Raw genomic sequence first — 7,727 nt, forward strand, 5'->3', positions numbered from 1 at the left:
GCACTCCGGTGGTGTTCTCTGGAGAACTCTGCTCGGTCTACCTCCAGCGTCCAGGGTCCAGGAAACAAGAGAGGGCAGTGCATCCAGATCTCAGGTCTTCAGGGCCCTCCCTTGGCCCTGCCTTGTAGGTGTGACAGTTACTGAAGCCTCAATGGGGGTTGTAACTTCCAGATCAAAGCTGGAATGGCTACCCACTACACACTCTCCTTCAAACCACCACAGGGGCTCATCCATCTAGTTTTGGCAGTTAGCGCTTGGTATGCTGAGGCAGGAGGATTGATATGAGTTTGAGGCCAGACTGGGCTCTATAGTGAGTTTCAGACAACTTAGACTATAGTAAGAGATTCTGTTTCAAAAAATTACTTTTTTTTTAGCATGCTAAGAAATACAAACTTAAATGGAAAATAATACTACATGTAAAGTAACATAATTACTGGGCTCTGGGCTTTGCATAGTTTTAGTTTAATGTATCTAAAAAGGCATGGTTTAGTTTATTGCAAAAATTATCATTTCATTTAAAAAGTACTCAGTAAGAAAAGACATATATTAAATTAAAATATTTAAAGTTTTACTAATCATGCATTTTTTCAAGATTTAATTACAAGTGCTGTCACCATATCTGAGTTTCTAACTTTAAAATGAGTTTGGGGAGGAATGGTGAAATGATTGATCATCTTCCTGGTTCCATAGACCAAGATTTTGTAATTGGGCTTGAAGTCCACATAATAAATTAATCACATTAAATGTACATCCAGTGATACTTAATGCAATTACAATGATCTACAACCACCACTATATCTGGTTCCAACATATTTATCTTCATTACTCCAATTGAAGACCCATACCCTCTACGCAGTCCTCCCTCCCAGCCCCTCATAATTACCAACATGCTTTCTCTAAGGATTTATCTGTTCAGGAGATTTCATGTGGAGTCATGTGTGTGATTTTTCAGGCTTAATGCACATAGGATACTGTTTTTGTGGTTTCTTCGTGTTGTAGCATGTCAAAATTTCATTCCTTTTGATGACTGAATAACCTTGTACTACATATATTATGTGAGGAGAGTTTCTATGAACATGTGTGGATAAGCATCTGTTTAGATCCCTGTTTTTAATTCTGGAGGGCATTTAACTAAAAGTGGAATGCTGAGTTAAAGCAATTTTATCTTTAACACCCGAGCAACTGCCAACCCTCCACAGCTGCTGTATCATTCTGCATCCTCACCAGTGAAACACCAGGGTTACCATTTCCTGTGTCCTTCCCAACACTTCTTCCCCTTCTTGTTTTCTGTTGCAGTCATTCTACTGGGTGTGGAACGCTGTCTCATTGTGACTTTGTGTTGTGTTTTTATTTTTGTTTTTGAGATAGGGGCTTGCTGTGTAATCATAGGTGTCCTGGACCATACTATATGGCCATTTTGGCTGACCTGGAGATCCTTAATGACCTATGATAAGCATCTTTGTATATTCTTTTCAGTCATTTTGTGTCTTTGGAGAACTTTCTCAAGTCTTTTCTCCAGGGTTCAGTTGATCTGTCCCACAATCATTTGTTAAATTGTGAGACTTGTCACTATATCCTAGAAACTAGACCCTTATTAGATATGACTTAAAAAATGTGTTCTTGTAGTTTGTCCTTTCAGTTTCTTGATAATGCCATTTAATGCACAAAAGCTTTTAATTTAGACAACACCCACCAATGTACTACTTTTTTTTTATTGCTTTTGCTTTTTGTGTCCCACCTAAGAATCCATTATCAAATCTAAGGTCACAAAGATTTAGTCACATTTGCTTCTGTGTGTCTTAGGTTTGAGTTCTTATATTTAGATTGATGATGCATTTTTAGTTAAATTTTATAAATGGTAGGAGATGGAGCTCTAACTTCATTCTTTTGCACATGAGTTTATGATTGTTATTTGACTTTATGTATCTGCTCTAATTTATATATTCATTCACCTTCAATGTTTCCTTCCTTCTGCTAGAGTTGGCCTTGCTTTACACTCTTTCCAGTCCCTTATAGAATAAGAATGTTAATTCGAGATCTTGCTCCCTTTGAAACGTATAGCTGTCAATCTCTTCCTGAGCACTGATTTAGGTGCTTTGGAATATCTCGCTTCTTATTTTAATTTGTGGGTGAAGACAGCAAGAGAAGAGAGTGTGAGTTCTGCTTTTGATATACTGGATTGGGTTCCTGTGAAACACTGAGGTGGAAACAGTAGTTAGGAAAAATGTATTTGTGCCTAGAATTCAGGAGAAGGGTATAGATCAAAAGGACAGACTTATGAACAAGAAGCATGAGGAGAAGTCATAGTAAAGGCTAGCAGTTAAAACCATGAATGGAAGAAATTATACCCCAAAAGGGATGGGTCATTCACAAATGTTAGCATCTGAAGCTAACAATGAAGGAACAAGCAGTCAGTACAAAAACGGCAGGAACATGAACATGTGAAAGGTTTATAAGGATGGATGGGAAACAGAAAAAGCATTTGAAGTTAGAAGTGGGACATTGTAACAAAGTAGGCAAAGCTGTTGAGATGATGAGACAAAAAAGGAATGAATAGTGTCCTTTGGGTTCTGTGACAGGGTATGGGACAACAATAGAGGAGCGATGAGGGACGAGACTGGGGTAGGTACCATGGAGTTTTGGAGGTAAACATCATGAAAGGCAGGAGAGATATTAGCTAAGGGCTAACATGGAGTTGAAGGAACGTTCTATTTGCTGCAGTGACTTCAGGAAAACATACCCAAATATACATCAATATAATGGGTGAGGTGAGATTCCAAAGATCACAAATACCAATATTATGCCATTCCTGAGAAGCAATTAGCTTGTTATTGCTTTATTGGATTGCTTAATTTTCTGTGACTTTCTTCACCTAAATGTAAATTCTTCACTGATAGATTACTTTACTGTTGGGTTCTGAGTGATCTTGCCTCCCAAACTCAGCCCACCATACACACAATCACCATGTGTAGTACACTGAGGTCACACACTCACACCATCATGGAGTAACAATTACTATGCATGGCAGGATCATTTGCCTCTCACTTGATGAAGTAAACTATAGATTATTAACTTTTAGAAGACTTTTCTCAGTGACTCTGTCCCTGGTTTTCTCTTCTCTTCTAATAGAAAACAGTACAACAGGTTAGCATTTTCTCATTAGTATTCTACAGCAACAGATGAATGCAAAATATTCACTGAATAATTTAGTTAGAAATATCTAGATTCTCTGGGAACACACCAGCCAAGCACAGGCCTGGAGAGCAGGTAGGCAAAGGGCAGATCACCTCCTCCTCTCCTCAAAATCAAATCACCAGTCTCTTCTCCAGCTCTGTAGCAGAACACCTGCTTCAGCCTCTTCCTCCTTTCTGCCCAGTCTTCAGCTATTCTCATAGATCTTCTCCTCCAAATTGCCTTCCCATTCATCCTGTTTTCCCAGGCTGGATGGAGAGATTCTCTGGGAAGCCACAGGAAGAGCCTGCAAGAGAGGCAACAAAGCAGGTGGGGGAACTTCAGATCTTCACTCCCTGCCCTCTCTCCTCTATAACCAGTGCCCAGTCCCATCCCTGGGTCCTTAGCAGACTTCTTACTGTGGATTCTTCTCACTCTCGGCCCCATTTCCAGGGTACTAAGAAGATCCTGTTTTCCTCTCTCTTGGGACTCCTTTAGTCCCCTCCACCTTCTAGCCCAACTACATTCCTAAGTGCTAACCCCCAATACCTAGAAATACATATTACTCAGAACTCAGGATCCCAGAAGAATTTTCTGCAGGGCAACATACAGCCACCACACTCTCCTAATAGCAGGAAAGGGTAACAGAAACCAAGGAACAAAGCACCCACCCAACAAAGACAGATATCTGCACCTAGAATTACAATCTTCCCAAACCCAGATGGTCAGATGCTAGCATAAAAACCCAATCAATAGCAGCCAGGACAACATGTCTCCACTAGGGCCCAGCAACACTTCCACAGTCAGCTCCGCGTATTCCCACATAAAAGAAAAAAAAGACAAAGACTTTAAATAGCCTTTATGCATATGGTAGAGGTCCTTAAAGAGGAAATAAATGAATCCCTTAAAGAAATCTAAGCAAACACAAACAAACAGAAAGAAATGAATAAAACAGTTCAAGACCTGAAAGTGTTAGGGATACATGTTAAATGACATGAATATATTATATGCAAATTACATCTTAATATTAAAATTAAATAAAACATGTTATTTGGGGAAAAACTGGGTCATTATATATGAAGGTCTTTCATTTGAAATAAACAAGAAAGTCCATTAAAATAGAAAAACAAATAAACAAACAAAAAGACCTGAAAGTTGAAATAGAATCTATAAAGAAAATCCAAACTGAGGGAAATCTGGAAATTAAAAATTTAGAAACTGGAACGGGAAACTCAGAAGCAAGCTTCACCTAAAAAATACAAGAGATGAAAGAGTAAAATCTCAGGAATTGAAGACACAATAATATTTTCAACAAAATCATAGAAAATTTCCCTAGTTGAAAGGAGATACCTATCAAGGTATAAGAAGCATACAAGACACCAAATAGACTGGATCAGAAAAGAAAGTATTCTTGACACATAATAATCAAAACTGTAAAAGTACAGAAGAAAGAAAGACTATTAAAAGTTACAGAGGTACAAGACCAAGTAACATAGAAAGGCAGACCTATTAGAATACTACCTGACTTCTCAATGTAGACCTTAAAAGCTAGAAAGGCCTGAACAGATGTTCTGTAGACTCTAAGAGACCACAGATGCTAGCCTAGACTACTATACCCAGCAAAACTTGCAAGTGAAATAATGGAGAGAATAAGACATTTCATGATAACAACAAAATTTAATCAATATTTATCTACAATGCAGCCCTACAGAAGGTGCTACAAGGAAAACTCCAACCTGAAGAGGTGAGTACACCCAAAAAAACACAAGGAATAAAGAATCTTATACCAGAAAATTAAAAGAAGTGAAACACACACATGCACACAGACATACAAACACTACAACAAAATAACAGAAATCAACAATCACTGCACATTGATATCTCTCAACATCAATGGTCTCAATACCCCAATAACAAGACACAGACTAACAGAAAGGATAAGAAAACAGGATCCATCCTTCTGCTGCATTCAACAAACATGCCTTAATATCAAAGAAGGACATCATCTCAGGGTAGAGGGATGGAAAGAGATATTACAACCAAATGGACCTAAGAAGCAAGATGGTGAAACCATTTTAATATAAGACAAACTAGTCTTCAAACTAAAGTTAATCAGAAGTGATAGGAAAGGACAATATATACTCATCAAAAGAAAAATCCACCAAGATAACATTTCAATTCTTAATATCTATGTCCCAAACACAAAGGACACCTAAGTTTGTAAAAGAAACACTACTACAGCTTAAATCACATATTGGCCCTCACACACTGATAAGAAGAAACTTTCATACTCCTACTGTCACCAATAAATAAGGCATCCACACAAAAACTAAACAGAGAAATGCTGGAGCTAACTGATGTTATAAACGAAATCAACCTAAGAGACATTTATAGAATATTTTACCAAAACACAAAAGAATATGACTTCTCAGCACCTCATGGAACTTTATGTAAAATTGAGCATATATTCAGACACAAAGAAAGTCTCAAGAGATACAAGAGAACTGAAATAATTCCCTGCATCCTATTTAACCACCACAGATTAAAGCTGGATATCAACAATAGTAACAAAGAAAGCTAACAAACTCATGGAAGCTGAACAACTCACTACTGAATGAAAAACGGGTCAAGACAGAAATTAAGAAAGAAATTAAAGACTTTCTAGAACTGAATGAAAATGAATACACAACATATCCAAATATATGAGACACAATGAAATTGGTACTGAGGAAACTTCATAGCACTAAGTGCTTGCATGCGCGAGCGCGCGCGCGCGCGCGCGCGCGCACACACACACACACACACACACACACACACACACACACACACATATAGATTAGAGAGATCTCAGGCTAGTAACTTAACAGCACACTGAGTGCTCAAGAACAAAAAAGAAGAAATCACACCAAAATGAGTATGCATCAAGAAACAATCAAATTCAAGGCTGAAATCAATAAAATAGAAAAAAAGAGAACAATACAAAGAATCCAATGGACACCAATGAAATCCAGAGAATCATAAGGATATACTTTAAAAACCTAAACTGAAACATCTAAAAGAAATGGGTCATTTTCTCAATAGGTACCACTAGCTAAAGTTATATTAAGATCAGATAAACATTTTTAACAGAACTCCAAATGAAAAGTCTCCCAACTGCTAAGGCTGTTGCTGACGGCCATGTCTGGGTTCATTGCCCTACTGTAGCCAGGGTCTGTGTTGATGTCTGTAGTTCCTGATATCATCAAAGGCCACAACAATGCCAGATGTCTGGGCTGCCACATGGGGTCATACTGATGTTCAAGTGCCACTCTGCCGTGGGGGAGGGGGCATGCTGATATGTGTGGCCTGCACTGCCACCTGGGACCATAGTGACATCTGAGTTCATGCTGCTACTGAGGACCATGTCTGGGTCAGTGGTCCTACCACAACTGAGTTCTGTATTGATGTCCATGGCCCATGGTACCATCAAAGGCCACACTGATGCTTGCGGTATGGGCCTCAACCTGTGGCCATGCTGGCATCTGAGGGCCATGTCACCATTTAGGCCATGCAGATCTGGGTGACCTGCACTGCCAAATGGAGGCATGGTGTCGTCTTGGCCCAGGCTCCTGCCATAGACCATGTCTGGGTCTATGGCCCAGCAGCAGCCATGGTCTGGGTTTATGTCTATGTCTTCTGATGCCACCAGGGGCTGTGCAGATGCCTTAGGAAAGATACCTGAGACCATGTTGGTGCCTGAGAGTCTTGCTGTCAGGACCATACTGATCTGGAAGGTCTGTACTGCTACCAGGGCCATGGTAACTTCCTGGCCCAAGCTGCTGCTGAAGGCCATGTCTGGGTCCATGTTCCTTCTGCAGCTGGGATCTGTGATGATGTTCATGGTCTATGGGTCATAGGAACCATGCTGAGCCTGAGATAGTCCCACTCTTCACTGGCCCTGGGACAGCAGGCTCTGCCCCTCTCTGGACATTGCAGCAGCAGAGCTGGCCCCACCCACCATGGGAGAGCTGGCCCCTGTACTCAGGAAAAATCGTGCCACCCCTCACCATGGGTATGGGCCTAGGAGAACTACTCTGTCCCTTGCCTGAGGGGGGTTAAGACCAGTGACCCTGATCAGTCAACTCAGCTACCACCCACATCCTGGGCCTTGGGTTGACCCAGCCTACCATCCACCCCATCTATGACCTGCTGGAGTGAGGAATGATAACTACAGGATCTCCATGACTCAGGGTAGTAGCAGGATATCCCCTTTTGTTTAGAAAGAAAAGAAGAAGTGATGGGGGGAATGTCTTTCTGTACGCTGTGAAAATAGGTTGCTTTGACTGGTTGATAAATAAAGCCATTCGGCCTATGGCAAGGCAGCTTGGAAGCAGGTGAAAAATCCAACCAGATGTAAAGGGAGGAGAAAGACAGAGCAGAGGAGACGCTGCCAGCTGCTGCCATGAGAAGCAAGATGTAAAAGTACCAGTAAACTACAAGCCATGAGGCAAAGTATAGATTTATAAAATGGGTTAATTTAAGATGTAAGAACCAGATAACAAGAAGCCTGCCATGGC

General features: G+C 40.4%; 1 pseudogene; it reads right to left on the reverse strand.

The window, feature by feature from the left end:
• Nucleotides 1–7,051, reverse strand: part of LOC102907093 (ATP-dependent RNA helicase DDX50 pseudogene) — a 36,283-nt pseudogene extending 29,232 nt beyond the window's left edge.
• Nucleotides 7,052–7,727: the final 676 nt, after the last annotated feature.

Source organism: Peromyscus maniculatus, chromosome 3 (genome assembly GCF_049852395.1).
Source record: "Peromyscus maniculatus bairdii isolate BWxNUB_F1_BW_parent chromosome 3, HU_Pman_BW_mat_3.1, whole genome shotgun sequence".
NCBI classification, from domain to species: domain Eukaryota; kingdom Metazoa; phylum Chordata; class Mammalia; order Rodentia; family Cricetidae; genus Peromyscus; species Peromyscus maniculatus.